The sequence below is a fragment of the Megascapheus bottae genome, unplaced genomic scaffold (genome assembly GCF_031878675.1).
Source record: "Megascapheus bottae isolate mThoBot1 unplaced genomic scaffold, mThoBot2.hap1 HAP1_SCAFFOLD_41, whole genome shotgun sequence".
NCBI lineage: Eukaryota > Metazoa > Chordata > Mammalia > Rodentia > Geomyidae > Megascapheus > Megascapheus bottae.
The window spans coordinates 1,897,384-1,920,104 of record NW_028327585.1 but is presented as its reverse complement, the minus strand read 5'-3'; positions in this window follow the sequence as shown (position 1 = coordinate 1,920,104).

Sequence of the window (22,721 nt, the reverse complement as noted above, 5' to 3'; positions counted from 1 at the left end):
TCATATCCATACTCCTACCCAAAGCTTCACTGGCATATTTTCACAGTAATTCTAGAAATGACACAATTTTTAAAATAGAAAGAATACTATTCTCTTAAACTTGGCAAGTTTAGTTTTTCCTTAGGGCTGCTTAGCATCTGAAATGAAATTGCTCACTATAAAGAACAGGAAAAAAGAACTCCTTCATTTTGCACTGACCTTCAGACTTACCTCTGTATGTTTTGAAAGTGATGGTGTTCCCCCTTGAAAACTTAGAGTTAAGTTCCTAACTTGTGGAAATTAAATATGTTTCCATACTACATAGAAAACAAAACAAGTAACAGTAAACATCTTAGTCTTATTTGTGATTTGGAGTACTTTCTCCATATCTTTAAAATTGTGCAGGATCTTTGAAATGCCATCTCACCTTATAAATTTTAGCTTCATATTTCCTAGTTTTTTCCATTTTATAGCTAATTCCTGAACTAACTCCTGATTTCCATTATTATAAGGCAAAGAGAAATTTGAATTTAATTCATTAATTTCTTACACCTGATTTTTTTTGTGGGCGGGATAGGCAGGGGACGGGGGGACAGTGATTGGTCATGGGGCTTGAACTATGGGCCTGGGTGCTGTCCCTGACCCGAGCTCTTCAGCTCAAGGCTAGTGTTCTATAACTTTGAGCCACAGCTCCACTTCTGGTTTTCTGGTAGTTAATTAGAGATAAGAGTCTCACAGACTTTAGTGCCCGGGCTGGCTTTAAACCATTTTTTCAGATCTCAGCCTCCTGAGTAGCTAGGATTACAGGTATAAGCCACCTATGCTCCGTTTCATACCTGATTTTTGATAGAAGTTGCTGGTTCTTAATTTCACTTTGTGTGATCAGCTCTGCTTTATAAAAACTAATATTCATAATGTTTAATTATTAGAAACATTTATAGATTTCTAAAAGGTTCTTTGCATTTTATTATTTGTATCTCTAAAAGATTGAAAGGAATTTTAGAACGTGGAAAAGAAGAATTGGCTGAAGCTGAAATTATAAAAGATTCTCCTGATTCTCCAGAACCTCCAAACAAAAAGCCTCTTTTTGAAATTGATGAAACTCCACAGGTAGAAAAATCAAAAGGTAAAGAATAATCATGGCTAACCATATTCATAAAGATTTTTCTAATTAAGCTTAGTTTTTTTTTGGCCAGTCCTGGGCTTTAGCTCAGGGCCTGAGCACTGACCTTGGACTTCCTCAAGGCTAGAGCTCTACCACTTGAGCCTCAGCACCACTTCGGGCTTTTTTCTATGTGTATGGTACCAAGGAATCAAACCCGGGTCTTCCTGCATGCTAGGCAAGCACTCTACCACTAGGCCAAACTCCCAGTCTTTTTTTGTCAGTCATGGGGCTTGAACTTTGGGCCTGGGCTCTGTCTCTGAGTTCTCCATCTCAAGTGCCATAGCGGCACTTCTGGTTTTCTAGTGGTTAATTGGAGGTAAGAGCCGAAGGGCAGTGACTAGGCCCTAAATTCAAGACCCAGAACTGGCCAAAAAAAGTTTTTATGGTGGCAAATAATTGGAGACAGCCAAAACACAAAATAAATGATTAAATGACAGTGGTTCATAGGGCAGAATTTATATAGCTCAAGATTTGGTATTCTTACAAATGCCCTTTCTTCTCTTGTAAGGTCTGCCTAAAATTCAGGTATTAGTGGAAGTCAACTCCTTTCCCAAGGAAAGATTCCTGATGTCCTTTCACAGTTTAGTCAGGTGCTGCTTCTTTATGCTTCAATTGTTATCCGGGATTGCTAGTTACTCAGGTAGTGTGTAGCAGTAGTACATAGTTTCTGCTGTCAGTATGAAACATTTTAAGGGAAGAGAATATTTTTCATTAACTGGTTAAATCACTGCTGCCCAACATACAGCCTCTGGTGTGCTTCTGTCAGTTGTATTTGCTAAATGAACGAGTTCATGGATATGTAGTAATAAGGGAGTCCTGGGAAGGCTACAGACTCATACAGTCTTATGATCCCAATTTGGTTTGAAAAAGTTTCCATACACCGGTATACTACCTTGTTTTATCTGCTTTGGAATTTTCATTCCCCTAGGACTTTACAAAGTCATTTTTTGTGCATTGTTCTTAAGAGTAGATTATTCTAGCCCAGCTTCGTGGTTCATGCCTGTAATCCTTGCTACTCAGGAGGCTGAGATCCGAGATCCGAGGTCCAGGTTCAAAGACAGCCAGCCCTTGCCACTAAAAAACTCAAAAGGCCTGTGAGACTCTTATCTCCAATTAACTACCAGAAAACCAGAAGTGGCACTGTGGTTCAAAGGGTAGGGCAGTAGCCCTGAGCTAGAGAGCTCAGAGACAACACCCAGGCCCAGAGTTCAAGTCCCATGACCCCTCCCCCTGCCCCCCTCTCCAAAAAGTGGATCATTCTAATTTCATAGATTGGGTTAAAAATGTCTCCAGTTCTCTTTGTGTGACAGTAACAGAGAAACCCAACTATTTTGTTGTTCATTAGCAACCTTGAGGATAGCACTGAGCCTTTCAAACTTAGCAATGAGTAAAAAAGTTTATTATGTTTAAGTAGTATATGTTGTTGTTGTTGTTGTTGTTGTTGTTCGGTCCTGCGGCTTGAACTCAGGGCCTGAGTGCTATCCTTGGGCTTTCTGAAGGCTAGAGCTCTACCACTTGAGCCACAGCACCATTTCCGGCTTTTTCTCTGTATGTAGTACTGAGGAATTGAACCTGGTTTTTTGTGCTTGCTAAGCAAGCATGCTACTACTAGGCCAAACTCCCAACTTCTTAAGTAGTTTTTTGCCTTTTTTGGGGGGGGGGGAGTGGTGTCATGGGGCTTGAATTCCGGATCTGGGCACTGTCCCTGAGCTCTTTAGCTCAAGGCTGTCGCCCTACTCCTGGAGCCACAGCCCTACTTCCTGTTTTCTAGTGATTAATTGGATATATGCATCTCACGGACTGGAGTGCCCTTTTGTGCCTGGTCTGGCTTTAGACTGCCATCCTCAGTTGTCAGCCTCCTGAGTAGCTAGGATTATAGATACGAGCCACTGGTGCTCAACTCAAAATTGTGCCTTTTTCAGAGTGCCTTAAATGAAATCAAATAATATGCTGACTTTTGAGGCTGGAGTTTTAAATGGCTTAAGGCACTTGAGTTTCCTATGTATATGCTAATTTTTTTGTCAGTCCTAGGCTTGAGCTCAGGTCCTGAGCACTGTCATTGAATTTTCTGAAGGCTAGAGCTCTACCACTTTAGCCACAGTACTACTTCTGGCTTTTGTTTTCTGTGTATGTGGTACCAAGGAATTACACCCCAGTCCTCATGCATGCTAGGCAAGCACTATACAACTAGATCAAACTCTCAGTCCCTATATTGCTACTTTCTTAAAAGAAAACCTGCCAGATTACTTTTCTAATGTGTCTGTACCATTTTAACTCTCCACTGTAAAAGAAATTTTCTGATTGTTCTGTGTTTATATTAGCATTTGATATGTCAAGATTACCTTTATTTGATATTTTAGCTATTCTAATAGCTATAACATTCATTGATAATTCATTATTACTTTAATTTACATTTTCTTTGTATTAGTAATGATAAGCCCCTACTCATTTATTAGTCATCTGCTATGTTTAATTCAGTGAATATTCAATGATGTAATTTTTAAGTTGGGATGTTTATGAATTCTTAGGTATGTAACAGGTATGCTTTCTATAAGTGTGTTGCTCCTGTGAATTGTCGATTTTGCAATGTAGAAGTTTCTACTTTTGAGGAAGTCAAGTATATCCGTTTTCACTTTGGTGATGTTTTGGGGATCATGTGTTAAGAAATATCATCCAAGATCAGAAAGGTTATTCTTATATTTTCTTTTAGGAACTCTAGAATTTTAGTTTCCATATTTAAGATATGATACTTTTCCTTGCTCTGGTGAAAATATGAGTCAGAATTTATTATTTTTTTACATTTAGTATTCTAATTGTTGTAGGAGCATTTGTTAAAAGAGTATACTTTCTTCACTGAAGAGCCTTTGTAAGTTATCAGAACCTAGTGGACTATATATGTATGTTACTAGGTTCTCTTTAGTCTCCTGTTGGTCTGTGTATCTGTCCTTTGCACATTAAATCTTGAAGTAGGTTGTAAAGAGCCTTCTGACATTTGTATCAGATAGCTCAATGAGTTCTTCTCCCCCACCACTTCCCGCTTTCTACCCCAACCCCCATTAGGCCTTGAACTCACTGTCCCTTAGCTTTTGCATACAAAATATGCACACATTCTAGTCACATATATATAATTTTGTATTTAGTCATGTGAATCTTTCCAAAAACTCACTGAACAGAGTGATTACATTGAAAGACCTTAAAACACATGTAAATTTTAGAATATGCAAAAAATGTTACTGGCTTGGTTATGTAACACGAGCAATCATATTAAAAGTAAGCCTGTTTTATTTATAAGTTTTGTGATCATACGCCTTTTGTCTTTCCTTTTCTTTGTTACACATCACCAGGGCCTGTGTCCTTATTGTCCTTGTGGAGTAATAGAATCCATACTGCCAATTCCAGAAAACATCAGTTTGCTGGACGTTTAAACTCAGTTAACAACAGAGCCGAATTATATCAACATCTTAAGGAGGAAAATGGGTTTGTGTTATTATGGTTGAAAATTATTTTATTGTCTGTACAGTGCTTGATAATCACTGCTTGTTGGTTGAAAGCAAAGTTGTTACTACTGTTGAGTGGTAGTATTTTGAATACACGGTATTGTAGCCAGGCACTGTGGTGGCCCATACGAAATCTGAAGAGCTCAGTTCAAAGCTGCAGTAGGCAGGAAGATTTGTGAAACTCTTTATTTCCATTGATCAGTAGAAGAGCCAGAAGTGAGGTAGGCTCAAATGGTACAACAACACCCTGAGTAGAAAAGCCACATGAGAGCACAAGGTCCTGCTTTCAAGCCTTACTACCAAAACAGAAAGTAAGAAACAGCAACAACAAAAAACACTTGACTCTTGGTGTGTATACAAGGTCTGATTTTTACTGATTTATAGTGTGCTCATACAAGTAATGTTTTTAATGGTTAGTAGGCATTTTAGAAAATCTCAGAGAGCACAGAGTCTGTGTAAGATAACACAGAGGACCCTGGCACTGTGGTTCATGCCTATAATCCCACCTGTGTAGTAGGCTGAGATATGTGGATCACAGTTCACAGCCAGCATGTGTAGGAAAGTCTATGAAACTCTTTAACCACCAGCAAATCAGAAGTAGATCAAACTGGTAGAGTGCTAACTTTGAGCAAAAGAGCTCAGGGGATAACACCCAGGCCCAGAGTTCAAGCCCCATAACTGACCAAAAACAAAACAAAACAAAAACCAGATAACAAAGAGAAATATTTGTATGTTAAGTAATATAATATTAAAGCATTATTTATCATAGAATAATGAATCCTACATTTAGTGATTTTGAGCAATTTAGAAAGACTTTTTGGCAGTCCTGGGCTCGAGCTCAGGGCCTGAGGACTGTCCTTGGGCTTTCTCAAGACTAGAGCTCTACCACTTGAGCCACAGCACCACTTCTGGCTTTTTCTATGGATTCAATACCAAGGAATCAAACCTGGCTCTTCATGAATGCTAGGCATGCATTCTACCACTAGGCCAAACTTCTGGCCTCTGATTTTGAGCAATTTAGAAGAAATTTTGGTAACATGTATTGGTACAGGAATTCCTTTAATAGAAAAGGAAGAAAACTCTTATTAAATAACAGAGATGCTTTCCTTAGTTTTGTTAAGAGAAAGAGTGGTATCATAAACAAACACACACACACACACACACACACACACACACACACACACACACACACACACACCCAGTCACTGATGGCTTTTGAAATGTAATTTTGGGACAGCCCTTAATCTCTCCAGGGTCCATTTTCACTTATCTTCAACATGAGAAAACTTCTGTTAATTAGAGGGCCCCTATTATTCTTGTGCCTAATGTGCTTGTGTGTTGTTCTTTGGGTACATTAGGTTTACATTTCCATATAAGAAGTAGATGAAATATGGTTATAGTTAATGCTTTTTTTAATTTAGTTGTTATATATTTTTTTATTGTCGGGGTAATGTATGGAGGGGTTACAGTTACATTCCCCAGGTAGTAGGTACCTTATTTCTCACACATTGATACCCCTTCTCATGGTTTTTGTCTCTATTACCCTCCTCCCACCTCCTCCCAATCATCTTGTGTTCCTCCCTTCCCTTTCCTATTTCAAATAAACTCATATACAGTATACCAAGTAACAAAGTCAGATACAGTCACAATATGAGATCTCATCAAAGGCCTTATCAAAGGGCAAAAAAAGAGAAGAGAAATAACATAGTACATTAAAAACAACAATCACACAAGATAAAGCTCTTGTTTCCATATCCTACAGTTCCTTTCATTTGCTCTCATCCTATGTGACCTTAGTACCTAGGTTTTGAGCTCTTGTAATCCTCTGCTAGGAGAGTCCTAGATGTGTAATAATTATTACAAATGAGGAAAACCACTGAGTCCATGTTCCTTTGGGTCTGGCTTACTTAACTTAATATGATTTTTTTCTGGATATAGTTAATGTTTTACCAACCTATTTTTTTTCAGAATGGAGACAACAGAAAGTGGAAAAGCTAGTCGGCAGTGAAAAATGATCCAAGGAACTGAATTTATGAGTATAATTACAAAAATATTTTGGGCAGAGTTTGATACAAGTACTTTTACAGCAAGGTTGTATAGCTTATGTTAGCTAGACTGGTTTTTACATTTTTGAAATATTTCAATGAACTATCTTTTTTGTACTAGCTATAAAATTGGCAAAATCAAAAATATACATTTGAGATCTGTCCTCTCTAATCAAATATGTTTATTTTATACTAAAATGTATTCCCTCTAGAAATGTTTTTGTAAAGATTCTTAGGCTTCATTTTGCCAAATAATACTGTTAAATCCTTAAGTGCAAAACATTATAGTGTCACTTTGGAAAAGATGCTATTTTATTCATTTAATATCTAATGATAAAATTTGGAAAATTTAAGGTTTAGATGAGATTTGCAATATGTGATATCAAATTTATGTTAGTCTATGTCTTATAAATCGTAATGCTTTTCCAAGAAAGATTATTGTCTTTATTTTTGCCTTTGTGTGTGTGTTTAAAACTACACTTTAAACCAGAATTTCCAGGTAGCTGGTGTACATTTATGATTTCTAATGTTAGATGTTACTTTTAGTAAAAAATGTACTTTCTATTTTCATATTGAAAGAAAAGCATAAATGAGATTACAAACTTAGAAGAAAGAAAACTTACTACTTTCATCCCTGGATAGTTTAATTTCTTCATACTTAAAAAAAGTCCTGGTTTATGTTTATGGTTGTTTATTGGAATTACTCTCATACTGTTCAACTTGAAGCTTATACTATGATGTGAGAAACATGTTAAATACTATTTCTAGGTTTCTCTCTGTCTCTGTCTCTCTCTGTCTCTCCCTCCTTCTCTCCTCCCCCCTCTCTTCTCTTTGATTGTTTATTAGCGAAGGGAAAAGTCCTTTGTTTCATTTATTTGTCCTGGAATCTTAAGTCCACATTTAGTTATTGTAAGTATCAAAGTTATCCCTGAAGAAAAAGATTCTGCTTTCAGTTCTATTACAGAGATTATACTGACCCAAAGCTCAATTATATATATATATATATACATATATACACACACACACACACACACACACACACACACACACACACATATATATATATATATATATATATATATATATGTATGTGTATATTCATGCATGCCAGTCCTGGGCTTGGGCTCAGTGCTTGAGCACTGTCATTGGACTTTCTCAAGGCTAGAACTTTACCACATGAGCATCAGCACCACTTCCGGCTTTTTGCTATGTATGTGGTACTGAGGAATGAACCCGGGTCTTCGTGCATGCTAGGCAAGCACTCTACCACTAGGCCAAACTCCTGGCCCTCAATTATATTTTTTACAATACATTAAGACAATATTTTTGTATGAGTTGTTACAGGTGATATTTGGTAAACATAAATCCAATGAGATTTTACTGCAGAAAGTCTTAGTGAGCTAGAACCTTGTTCAAAATCACCATATGCACATGTTCTATCATTGATTGACACTGGGGGTTCCTACAAGTGTCAATGTGAACAATAAATAGCTAGGTTTGGGAGGTTCATCACCTATTGTCTGAAACCATTAAGATTGTCAGCCTGTATAGATTCACAGCAGGTCTCTAAATGTGCACATGTAGGAAAGGAGCATCCAGATGTTAATTTGTTACAGAGGGGTTGCCAAAGTGAGAGTATATGGGATTTTCATCATTATCATAAAGCTTTGAAGCATTAGACTTAATTTAGGAAATTGTAATATGTGAATTTATTTACATTGAGCATATTTGATTGAACATAGTTAGCTACTTGCCTTTTATATGCAAAAGATTGAGTATTGGGGCTGGGAGTTTGCCCTAGGGGTAGAGTACTTGCCTAGCATACACGAAGACTCAGGTTTGGTTCCTCAGTACCATTTACACAGAAAAAGTTGGAAGTGTAGTGCCAGGAGTTTGGCCTCATGGTAAAGTACTTGATTAGCATGCATGAAGATGCGGGTTCGATTCCTTGGTACCACACACAAAGAAAAAAGAAGTGGTGATGTGTCTCAAGGGGTAGAGTTCTAGTCTTGAGAAAGCCCAAGGATAGGCCCTTAGTTCAAGGCCGAGGACTGACAAAAACAAAAAACAAACACCAACAAAAAAGAAAAAAAACTGGAAGTGGTGCTGGGCTCAAGTGTAGAACACTAAAAAATAAATTGATAAATAAAAATATTGAGTTCTGGCTTTTTTGGGGGGTGGGGACGGGTCAGTCATGGGGCTTGAACTCTGGGTCTGGGTGCTGTCCCTGAGCCCTTCAGCTCATGGCTACTGCCCTACTCTTTGAGCCTTAGCACCTCTTCTGGTTTTTAATGGTTAATTGGAGATAAGAGTCTCATGAGGCTGGCTTGAGCCTCGATCATCAGATCTCAGCCTCCAGAGTAGCTAGGATTACAGGTATGAGTCACCACATCCGGCTGTATTGGCATTTTTTTATGCTTGAATCTATACCTTTTCTTAATAGGCTATCTGAATGGGCCATAAAATCTAAATTTTTGCAGCTTGAGACAGTCTTCTAAGATAGATGCAAACTTAATTTAATATTTGGTTATGTTTCCTTATTTTCAACATTTTCTAATTTAAGTGATGTACAAGTGGATTTCAGTCCAACATAATTTTATGAATATAATGCATCTTGATTAGTATCATCCTTTTCTTATTCTCCCTCCATTCCTCTATCTCAAAATACAATGGGAGGCCAAGAGTAGTGGCACATGTCTGAAATCTAGGTACACAAATGTGGAGGTTAGAGGCCAGGTGCTAGTGACTCATGCCTCTTATCCTAGCTACTGAGGAGACTGAGATCCTCAGGATCCAATTTAAAGTGGTCATGGGACTTGAACTCTGGGCCTGGGTGTTGTCCCTGAGCTCTTCATCTCAAGGCTACCACCCCTCACTGCTTGAGCCACAGTGCCACTTTTGCCACTTCTGGTTTTCTGGTGGTTAATTGGAGATAAGCGTCTCATGGACTTTAGTACCCAGGCTGGCTTTAGGAAATGCAATCCTCAGATCTCAGCCTCCTGAGATCCTAAGTCTCTGTGACTCCTATCTTCAATTAGCCAGCAATAAGCTGGAAGTAGAGGTGTGACTTAAGTGGTAAAGCATCAGTCAGTCCTGAGTAAAAATGCTGAGACAGAACTTGAACCCTAGAACTGGGTATTGGCCTAGAGCTTTTGTTGCTCTACCACTTGAGTCACAGCTTAATTTCTGAATTTTTGGTAATTAATTGGAGATGAGTCTCATGGACTGAGCTGGCTTCAACAGCTATCCTCAGAGCTCAGCCTCCAGAGTGGGATTGCAGATGCGAACCTCCAGCACTATGCAACATTTAGAATATTTTTCCTAAAGCATAATTCTAGAATGAGGTGCTGAACAATTCTTTAAATGATGATCAGGGTAACTTGTGCTTCATAGGGTAAATATTTCACAATACAAAGGAGAAATTATGACATCAACTTGAACAATTATCAATTTAAATAATCAGTGATTATTTTATCTGCTAAGTCTTGTTTCTAGAGCATGTCGATATACTCATATTTCTTATAACAATATTTAGGTTTCTCATAGCTAAAAGGAACCATTTCTTAATAAAACCAGATTGGTGGTTTTTTGAAGCTTGTTAATAGCTCCTCTCATTTCTGAGGCTGGGATCTTGTTTTCAGTAAGGTTGATGTTAAGAAGACAGGGGTATTCTATGTAACTAAAAGCAGAACATCACACTCCAGCATGGGTGGCTTTGGTGATTGAGCACACCTATTTATAGTGTTGTTACTTTAAGTTTTCCTTTAAGACACCAGGAACTGAGGAACAAGATGAGCCTGTTTTTCGATGTTGTTTAAATAGTGATAATCTGGTGGACATCAGTTGCTCACATTTGTAATCCTAGCTATGCAGACAGCTGAGATCTGATGATTGAGGTTTGAAGTCTGCTTGGGCAGGAAAATCAGTTTGATTATCTCTATATAACCAGCAAAAAGTCAGAAGTAGAGATATGGCTCATGGTATAATTTCAGCCTTGGGTGAAAAAGTTCAGGTATTGTGCCCAAGCCTTGAGTTAATCACCTACTATCAACACACACACACACACACACACACACACACACACACACACACACACACACACACACACTGTGCCAAATACACTTAACTAACAGCCTGAAGGATATTTCTTATCAGAGGTAATTTCTGTTAGACAAAGTTGTTTTCAATTAATGACCCAGTATCCTGGCAACAAAATGTAATAGTTTGGATAAATATTTTCATCAGGCCCCCTCTCGATACCATTTCTAAGATTTGTCATTAGGTAAATGTAGAAATTACAGTTGGTACAGTTTAAGTCATTGAAAAAAAACTTGTTATATTTTTATAAATCCATACAACTTTTGCTTGTTTTATTTTTAATTTATTGTTATTTTAGAAATGTTATTTTACAGAGGTATTAAAATTACATGAGTAGTGTAATGAGTACATGCCCTTTCATTTGTGCAATGTCTTCTGTTCCCTCACTGTCTCCCATCCCTCTCCCCTGTTTCTACCCTCTTTCATCACTGTCCATTGAGCTCCACTGCTGCCCTTTTCACCCTTTTCTCCTCAAGTTCTGTGCTTTTTCCTACCCTCCCAAAGATATACCCAGGAATATGTACATCAGGTAAAGAAGACAGAATATTTAAAAAAGAAAAAAAATGCCAGGTGCAGTGGCTCACACCTGTAATCTTAGCTGCTCAGGAGGCTGATATCTGAGGCTTGCATTTCAAAGCCTGCCCTGGCATGAAAGTCTCTAAAGTGGTGCTGTGGCTCAAGGGGTAGGGTGGTAGCTTTGAGCTGAAGTGCTCAAGGATAACGCCCAGGCCCAGAGTTCAAGTTCCATAACCTTGTGTGAGTTCCTAGAATTCTGTTAAATTTGTCATATTCCACTGCTTGCTTTAATTAATTAATCTGGTCCTGGGGCTTGAACTCAGGTCCAGGGCTCTATCCCTGAGCCTCTCTGTGCTCAATGCTAGTGTTCTACCACTTGAGCCACAGCACCACTTCTGGCTTTTTCTATTGTGTGGTACTAAAGAACTGAACCCAGGGCTTCATGCATGCGGAGCAAGCACTCTACCACTAAGCCCCATTCTCAGCCCCTCCTAGTGCATTTTAGATCTAACTTTTGTGTCAGAGAGAAAACACATCTTTTGTATCTTGGAGCTTGACTTCTCTATCTCCCTTAACACGAATTGTTCTAGTTCTATCCATTTCCCTGCAAATGACATTATTCTTTCTAATGGCGGTGTAAAATTCCATTGTGGATACTACTACTTCTGTGTCCATCTACTGTGGGGCATCTGGGGTGTTTCTATATCTTGGCTCTTGTGAACGGTATGGCAATGAACGTGGATGTGCAGATGTCCTTATATCCTGCCTCATGGTGTTCAGAGTAGATGTGTATGAGTGGTATGGCTGGGAAAGTCTATGTTTAGTTGCATTTATTTATTATTTTTGGCTAGTCCTGGGGCTTGAACTCAGGGTCCGAGCATTGTCCTTGGGCTTTCTCAAGGCTAGAGCTCTACCACTGGAGTCACAGCACCGCTCTGGCTCTTTCTGTGTATGTGGTACTGAGGAGACAAACCAAGGGGTTCTTGCACTCTAGGCAAGCACTCTACCACTAGTCCACGCTCTTGGCCCATTTAGTTTTTGAAGAACCTCCAGACTGCTTTCCCGAGTGGTTTGTACTAGATTACACTCCCACTAGCAGTGTAGTGGGGTCCCTTTTTGTAGAACCTTCTTACAGATGGAATGTGAGCATAGTGAAAATACTTATTGGTGTCTTCAGTTCAGTTATCAAAAATACAGGTTCCCATCATCAGTGGTATAAATAGTTCCTTCATGGCGGTGGCAGCTTATGCCTGAAATCCTAGCTACTCAGAAGGCTGAGATTTGAGAATTGCAGTACAGAGCCAGCCTGGACAGTAAAGTCTATGAGACTCTTATCTCCAGGTTCTCAACAAAAAGCTGTAAGTAGAGGTATGGCTCAAGTGGTAGAGTGTTAGCCTTGAAGTAAAAAAGCCAAGCAAGACCCGTGTTCAAGTCCCAATACACACACACACTTCCTGAGAGGCAATATTGCAAATCTAGTTCTAAGAGATATTCTTATAGTATGAGTTGAGTGGTAGCTGCCTGAATAATGTTCATGTACTGATTTTTTAAATTTTCAAGTGAGACATGTTGCTCACTTATTGATCTTAAAAGGAGAGATTGTGGAATCATGTCTGTGCTGGTTGCTAGGATTACAGGTGCAGAGTTGCACTATGGAGTTTTTTTTATTGTAATTAGTAAAAGGGTTACATGATATTTGCCAGATAGAATGTTCATTAATTCACATACATTGATACCCTATCACATGTCTTGGTACCCATTTCCCTCCCCCCCCACATCCCCCACCCGTCTTGGTTTTCCCCCTTCCCAATCAAATTTCAAATATCCAAATACAAATAAATTCAATATATCAGATAACAAAGTGAGATACTATACCAATATGAGATAATCAAGGGACAGCAAAGGAGATGAGAGACAACATAGTACATTAAGGACAACAATCATTCATTATATGGCTTTTGTTTCAATATCCTGAAGGTCCTTTCAATTAGCTTCACATTATATGGCCTTATGTATCAAGATTTTGCTCTATTGCAGATCTCTGCTAGTAGAGCCCAAGGTGCACAGTTGCACTATGGAGTTTTATGGACCATTTGTCTGCATTACTCCTGGTTCTTTCCAGTGGATACTATGACAGAAGAAAGGCAGACCCCTAAAATCTTGAGCTTTCTCCATCCTCCATGTTCGTTTGTTTGTTTTCCTGTGGGTCATGGGGCTTGAACTCTGGGCCTGGGTGTTGTCCCTGATCTCTTCAGCTCAAGGCTCATCAGCTCAAGCAACAGCCACACTTCCCATTTTCTATTGATTAGCTCGAGAGAAGAGTTTCATGTTCTTTATTTTTGGTGCTAAGGCTGGCTTGGAACTGTGATCCTCAGATCTCAGTCTCCTGAGTTGCTAGGATTACAGGCGTGAGCCACAGCACTGGGGCACCATCTTCCATTTTTAATGGGTCTTTCCGTACATTAGTTGGGGGCAGTTTTGTTTTACAGATCAAAGAACATATTCCAAGAGGTAGATATCAGGTTAAGAGTATATAAGCAAGCTAAAGAACAGGCACTCATCCTGTCTTTGACAGGATCACTGTGTCATGTTAAACATTTGGAATCCATTGGCTGTCTCTTACTGCTTACACACAGGTAAAACAAAAAACAAACTAGCAATTTTCTGCTTTTATCAGGGTTTCTCCACACACATTGTCCACTTATACTTCCATACCCCATTTCAGTGCCAATGGAGTTCTAAGATGCCAATATTACCTCCATTTTTATTTTTTTAAACAGCTATCTGCTATTTAGAAAGCAACACAGATATCTTCATTTCAGTCTGTTCTCTTTGTGAAACAACCCTGTGAATATTCCAAACACTGCAATAATAACAAGTTCTTTCCCTAGCAAACACCAGTATATATAAGTTAAGTCTGAAAAACCAAGTTGAAACTGCCTTGTAGTTCCTTGAGAACTGACAGATGAGTACAGCTTTGCAGTCATTTAGCTGGGGTAATAATTGGGAATGTAAAATTTTCTCTGCCAATTATGGTGTGTAGAATTATAGTGCTGATTGGTGTTTTCACTCTTTCTTTTTGTGCAGTTACCGACCAGTCTAATACATCCACTCATAAGCGATTTATACCCAAAACAATAAGCCTCTCAATCCAATCTCTATTGTCTTTCAGTCCCTCTGAGCCTAGAGAACAATTAAACACCTAGATATACAGTATTGCTCAACAGCCATCAAGTGTAGATCCATGCAGTATAAGGGTTGAAAGATGAACAGAGGTCCAGAGACAGAAAAATAGGAGTAGAAGTGTAAGAATATTGTAGTAATGAAGAATAGGTATAGCGTAAGGATAACTGACCTAAGTTGGTAAGTAGGTAGCGTATTTGAGTACAAAGTTTGGAGAGTAGTAGAATAAAACTTATGTGTTGCTGCACGACTAGCTCTTAGCCCAACCAGTGGCCTCACAGTCGATCATGGGATGAATCTGTGAGCTTCCGTCTGAGCGCAGTTGGCGGACGTTTTCCTGTACTGCTTCCAGGGGCGGCCCCAAGCCAAGGGTGTGGGGATTGAGAGTTTCAGGGGCTCTCAGCAGGACCAGCAGGAGACCCCTCTATTCCCAGGGGTGGGGCCCAGCTGGGGACTTGGGCTCCAAGAGCGGAGCCGCGCCTTTTTGATTCTCAGAAGGGGAGCTTGGCTGCTGGTAGTCCCTTCAGATCCCTGCTGTGTTTCCACTGCTTTGTCAGAGTCTGTGACTGTGGGGGGCCCCTCGGTGCTGTCTTGCTCAGGATTCCCAGCTGGAGGATGCCCCACTCAAGAACTGAGGGGGGGCAGATGCTGGCTCCTATTTTCCCTATTTTCTCGATTCCTTGCCCCCCTGCTCCCACCAGTCTTTCTCGGGCGGGGTGGAGGGGTCTGAGTTAAGTTCTATTGCTTGGCACCCGCTCTGCGTTCCCGATGTGTTTGGGGACATGCTGTATTACTCACGCCTCTGCGTCTGTCTGCGGGTGTTCCGCGGTGGTGGGGAGTCTTTCACTCCCCTCGGGTCTCCGCCACTGCCTGTGTTCTGCATCTGGGTTCCACTTCTTGCTGTTCTGGTTCCATGTCTGGGTTCTGCTGCTTCCGCCTTTCGCTGGCCCAGTTCTGTGCTGGTTTCTGCAGCAGTTGGGCTCCCGGCCTGGGGCCCTCCACTGCCATCACTTTTTTTTTTGCCAGTCCTGGGCTTGAGCTCAGGGCCTGAGCACTGTCCTTGGACTTTCTCAAGGCTAGAGCTCTACCACTTGAGCCTCAGCACCACTTCCAGCTTTTTTCTATGTGTGTGGTACCGAGGAATCGAACCCGGGTCTTCATGCATGCTAGGCAAGCACTTTAACCACTAGGCCAAACTCCCGGTCCCTGCCACCGCTTTTCATGGCTTGGAGCTGGCGCCCACCGCCGATTTCCCGGCGTGGAGCCGGCACCCTCAGCCGCATTTCCCAGCTTGGAGCCGGCGCCAGCTGCCGCTTTTCTCGGCTTTCTGCGGCTTTCGCGGCTTGGATCCAGTGGCAAGAGTTGGGGGAGGGGTCCTCGCGTTCCGAATTCTTTGAGAAAGTTGGATGTAAGCTTTATCTGGATTTCTTTTCTGGTTTGAGTCCTTCTCTGTTGCTTTTTGAGTTTGTTGTTGTGAATTACTTTAGGTAGTTGGCTCGTGGGACTCCCTGGTTCTCTATTTTTGTGAGAGAAAGCTAGGCAGCATCCCTATTGTCTCGGCACCATCTTCCTTCTTCCTTGGCACAGTCGAAACTTTCTTAATAAGGACCAAGAATCACAACAAATCAGAGAAAGGCTGGATAAGTGGGACTGCATTAAACTGCAGAGCTTTTGTATGGCAAAGGACATAGTTAGTAAATTAATTAGGAAGCCTACAGAGTGTGAGAAGATCTCCACCAACCAAACAACGGACAAAGGCCTCATATCTAAAATATATCAACACCTCAAAAAATTGAATCACTCCAAAACCAACCTCCAAAGTAACAACCATCCCATTAAAAAATGGCCCAAAGACTGAAAGAGAATCTTCTCTGAAGAAGAAACAGAAATGGCCTATAGACACATGAAGAAATGCTCAACATCTCTGGTCATAAAAGAAATGCAAATCAAAACAACTCTAAGATTCCACATCACTCCACTTAGAATGGCCAGGATCAGGAAAATGAATAATAACAGATGCTGGAGGGGATGTGGCCAGGAGGGATCACTACTACACTGTTGGTGGGAGTGCAAACTCGTTCAACCACTATGGAAAGCAGTGTGGCAGTGCCTCAAAAGGCTAAACATAGAAATCCCCTATGACCCAGCAATTCCACTACTTGGCATTTACCCAACCATCCAGAAACAAGGACATACTAAATCCACTAGCACAACAATGTTCATTGCAGCACTATTCACCATAGTAAAGATATGGAACCAACCTAGATGTCCCTCAGTTGATGAGTGGATCAAGTTGTGTTATTTGTACACAATGGAATTCTATGCTACTATCAGAAAGAATGGCATCGCCCCATTTGTTAGGAAATGGAAAGACTTAGAAAAAAGTCATATTAAGTGAAGTAAGCCAGACTCAAAGGAACGTAGGCTCAATTGTTTCCCTCATTCATCATAATCAGTAGAAACCTTGGGCTCTGCAATAGAGCAAAATCTTGATACATAAGGCCATATAATATGAAGCTAATTGAAAGGACCTCCAGGATATTGAAACAAAAGACATACAATGAATTATTTTTGCCTTAATGAACTATGTTGTCTCTCGTCTCCTTTGCTGTCCCTTGGTTATCTCATATTGTTATAGTATCTCACTTTGTTATCTGATATATTGAATTCATTTGTATGTGGATATTTGAAATTTGATAGGGAAGGGGGGAAAACCAAGACGGGTGGGGGATGTGGGGGGGGAGGGAAATGGGTACCAAGACATGTGAAAGGGTATCAATGTAAGTGAATTAATGCACTTTCTAACTGGCAAATATCATGTAACCCTTTTACTAATTACAATAAAAAATGCAAAAAAAGAATTATAGTGTTGAGGACTAACATACACATACACACACACAGATTGTGTGTGTGTGTGTGTGTGTGTGTGTGTGTGTGTGTGTGTGTGTACCTTGGGGCTTGAAATCAGGGCCTGGGCACTGTCTCTGAGCTTCTTTTGCCCAAAGCTAGTGCTCTAGCCATTAAGCCACAGCTCTATTTCTGGCTTTTTGGTGGTTCATTTGGAGGCAAGAACCTCAAAGACTTTATTTCCCAGTGTTGCTTCAAACCATGATGCTTAGATTTTAGCTTCCTGTGTCAGCAAGCACTGTTTGAGAGACAGGAACTCCAATGAATCCCATTCTTTAATATATATATATATATATATATATATGTATTCCTGAATCCCATTCTTTAAAAAAAATATATATATGTATATATATATTCCTATCTCTCAAACAGTGCTTGCTGACATTCTTAGAGCCATTTATGAGCTTGTCTAATTGATCTAACCTCATCAGAATTTGTTGGTCTACATGGGTTTGTGTTAAAATTATTGCATGCCGTTTCTTAGGTCAGAGTCCATTTGAAGTAGTTTGAAGAGATGTAGCAAAGCATTTAAATGACTGTTGAAACTAAAGATATTAAGAATCCAATATACTTCCTATTAAAATACAAAGAAAAACCTGCCCATTGGTGGCCCATACCTATAATCCTAGTTACTCAGAAGACTGATATCTAACAATAGCAGTTTGAATCCAGCCTGGCCAGGTAACTATGAAGTATAGGCCACAGTCCCAGCTCCTCTGTTCTTTCTAAATTTGTATTTATAATAAAACCTTTTGACTTAGAAGTTTCACTAGAAACTCTGATTAAATTTTAGTTTCCTAGGATTTATTTCTTTTTCTTGCCTTGGATCACTTGGTTATTCTATCTTTGTCATGTTTAATATTGGTGCAAGGATTTTTTTGCCCCAAAGCCTCTTGCAGTTGTGTTCTGGGACAACTGACCTGGAGGGAGCTGGAGGAAGGGATTTGACTGGCTTAAGAAAGACATTCGTACTCATTAGAGCTATCAACACCTAAACTATTACACTCAGCCTCCAGAACAGTGAGAAAATGCATTCAGTTCCCATTATTCACACTGCAGACTCTATTATAGTAGCTTGAGAACACCAACAGAATGGGCTAGGAGTGAATTAATCATAAGTGAATAATTAGATATAAGGAAGTAACATGGAAGTCATTTTTGGTGTAGTCATCCTATACCAAAACTAGTCCAGCAACAACAAAAGGTATCTATGACCATTTCAAGTTTAACCACATTCATTTTCAACAATTTAAGAAACACCTGACATGTTATGGATACAGAAAACACTATGGAAATAAAAACTTGTACATGTTAAAGAATTAATATGGTTTAGATAACTGCTTGGAATGATCCAGGATTTAGTATCACCAACTCATGAAGTAATTTCTCATACATGTGACAAACTTTAAGGGAATCAAAGGCAGCATGGAATGTGGAAAATCCTAATTGTCACTGCATTTAGGTTAAAGGATAAGTACTTTTAGTTATTAGGTTTCAGTAAGCAAAAAAACTTAACACAGAAAATCACCCGTATAATCTATATGTTTTACAGGGACTGGTTAGGTTTCAATAAGCAAAAAACATTAACACAGAAAATCACCTGTATAATCTATATGTTTTACAGGTTTTGGTGTATCCTCATGTTAAATACAAACTGGGAATCCAAGCTAGTGGCACAGATCCACTGCTATGTTGTCAACTGCTTTACAGTTTCCATGATATTTAACCCTTCTATCTGTCTATATTGCCCATTTTCAGCGTTTATTATACATTCTGCTACACAAAACAGTCCTAAACTGGGCTCCAATGGCTCACACATTTAATCCTAGCCATTTAGGAGACTGAAATCTAAGGTAAAAAGCCAGTCTAGTCAGGAAAGTCTTTGAGACTCTTTAATTTCATTTAACCACCAAAAGATTTGGAGTGGAGCTGTGGCTATAATGGTAGTGTTTGTCCTAAGGAAAGAAGCTCAAGGAGAGCACCTGCACTCTGAGATTTTTTATGCCAAGACTGGAGCACCACAATTTTGTAATTTTAATCAAAACTGACAATGACACTTATAAAAATTTATTTCATTCTGAATGCTTAACGAGCCCTCCAAATATGATCTCTGAATGTTCCACGAAATGATGTGATATCGATAAGGTGTAGCAAAGGTTTCACTCCTTTGTACATTCATTTTTGTTAGTTGTGGGGCTTGAACTCAGCACTGTCTTTGAAATTTTGCTCAAGGGTAGTAGTTCTCTACCACTTTGAATCACACCTTTACTTCCTATTTTTGAGTGGTTAACTGGGGATGAGTCTCATGGGGACTATGTGACTGGCTTTGAACCACAATTCTTAGATCTCAGTCTTCTGAGTAGCTAGGATTATAGATGTGAGCTACCAATACCCAGCCAGTGTATATTTTCTAATAGAGTGATATCTTTCCTTAGGTCTTTCATATTCAAACACTGAACTGGTAACAGTGAGCTATCTATGTTATAATACACAGATCACACATACGATGGCTTAACCCAAGTATATATTTTACAGTAATATGAAGTACAAAATAGGGATTTGGGCTAGTAGTACAGAAATCTATGTTCATACCCTTGGCTCCCATCTATATTTCCCCCAAATATCTCAGAGAATCGTCTGACTCCATTCCGAAAGAGCAGGATTTACCATTTCAGAGAAAATGTAGCAAAATTAACTTGACCAACCCTCAACTTCACTCTTATGCAGAGTATCAGACCATTGATCATTTCTTATTAACCCTGGAAATAATGGACATCACTAGTGTTAAAATCCTCTGGACAGTATTCAGGTGCAATGCCCCATTTAGAATGAAAAATTCTGGGAAATGTGGGTTTAGTATGTGTGCAAGAGAAAATAGTTTCAGAAAACTCAGCTAATCACTGCCATGAGAATTTTCCTATATAAATTCTGAAGATTTGTGAGATGAGATTTAAGTCAGAAGGTTTTCCTACACAGGTTTTATTATCTGTGTGAGTTGGGCTTCTGGTTCAAAGACTTAGCATATTCAATATTCACCGGGTTTAATTCTTTGATGCCTGTTGAGGTATGACTTCAGGTTAAAGGTATTCCTGTTCATTTTTTTGTGGGTCACGGAGCTTGACTCAGACTGAGTACTGTCCCTGAATTCTTCAGCTTAATGTTACCACCCTACCCTAGAGCCAAGCCCCACATCCCATTTTCTAGGGATTAGTTGGAGATAGAGTCTCAGGTTTTTTTTTGTGTGCCCAGGGTGGCTTTGAAACTTCATCTCAGATCTGAGCCGCCACACCTAGCTCCTGTTCATTATTTTTATATGTGATCTCTCCTGTGTGTTCTCTGATGCACACTGCGGTGTGAATTCTGCGTGAAAGACTTTTGCACGCTTGTTACATTTGTAAAGTTTCTCTCCTGTGTGTGTTTGCTGATGCAAGTTAAGACTTGATAACTGGTTGAAAGATTTTCCACATCTGTTACATTCATAAGGTTTCTCTCCAGTATGTGTTCTCTGATGCACACTGAGATATGACTTATAGTTGAAAGACTTCCCACATTTGTTACATTCATAAGGTTTTACTCCTGTGTGTGTTCTCTGATGCACAGTGAGGTATGAGTTATTGTTGAAATACTTTCCACACTTGCTACAGTCGTAAGGTTTCTCTCCATTGAAGTATGACTTGTAATAGAAAGACTTTCTACATGTGTTACATTCATATGGTTTTTCTCCTGTTTGAATTCTCTGATGCATGTTGAGACTTGACTTCCTGTTGAAGGACTTTCCACATTTCTTATAGCCATAAGGTCTTTCTCCAGTGTGTGTTCTCTGATGCAAATTGAGATTGAACAACCATTTGAAAGACTTTCCACATTTGTTACAGTCATAAGGTTTCTCCCCAGTGTGCATTCTCTGATGCTTGCTGAGATCTAACTTCCAATTGAAAGATTTCCTACATTCATTGCATTCCTAAGGTTTCTCTCCTATGTGAGTTTTCTGATGTACAGTGACCTCTGATGTGCAGTAAAAAGAATTGCTATGCTTGTTATATTCAAGATTTTTCTCTCCCATGTGTGTCTTAGGTTGGAAATCATGGTCTGACTTCTGACAGAAGGTTTTGTACATTTGTTATAGTCATAAGGCTTTTCCTTGGGATATTTTCTCTGACATGTTTTAAGATTTACTTTACTAATGAAAGATTTTTCACATTCACTACATACATATGTATTCTCTCCTGTGTGTATTTTCTGATGTTTACCAAGTGTAGGATTTATGTCAAATGTTTTCCTGCTAAAGTCCACAGCCACATCCTCAAATGGCACTAATCCCTGGAATGGCACATTGTGAATGAGTCATTTGGACACAGTCATGAGAATACAAAGTTTAGGTTTTCATTCTTCTACATGTAAGCTCATGTCCTACATAAGATAGTTGGAGCTTTCTTGGTTTTCTATAGTAGGAGAAAAAAGTCTAAGTGAAATATTTGGCTCTATGCTAAGTTGTTAATTACTAAAACAAAGTTACTCTTATAGATCAGCAAATGTTTTTGGTGCTAGCAAAACACAAATTCTCTTCTAAAAAGCTTATGATCTAGCATGATAACTTTAGAAGTATGTGCCTAGAATGGTGTGCTGAGCTATATATATATATATATATATATATATATATATATATATATATATCTGTATTATATATATGCATATATATATATATAAGTTTACTATGAATTAGGGCAGCAAAAAAATAGAAAAAATATTTTTACCAGTCCTGGGGTTTGGACTCATGGCCTGGGCACTGTCCTTGGGTTTTCTGAAGGTTAGTATTCTACCACTTGAGCCACAGCACCAGTTCCAGCTTTTTTCTGTGTATGCAGTGCTGAGGAATTTAACCCAGGGCTTTGTGCATGCATAAAGCACGCTACCAGTAGGCCATGCTCCTGGCAGAAAATATTTTAAAATCAATTTTCATGTTGTGCTTCACTATAAAGGCTATTTATATCTCCTATGTAACTGTAAGCATGTCTTGGTCCCCATTTCCCTCCCCCCACCCCTGCCCCTCATCTTGTTTTCCCCCCTTCCCTATCCAATTTCAAATAACCAAATACAGAGATTGGAAAATGGCACCAAGACAATAGGGATGCTGCCTAGATCTCTTCCACAAAAAGAGAGAACCAGGGATTCCCACGAGCCAACTACTTAAGAAATCCACAACAACAAACTGAAGAAGCAACAGAGAAGGACTCAAACTAGAAAAGAAATCCAGATAAAGCTCACATCCAACTTTCTCAATGAATTCGAAATGTGAGGACGCCTCCCCCACCTCTTGTTGCCGGCTTCAAG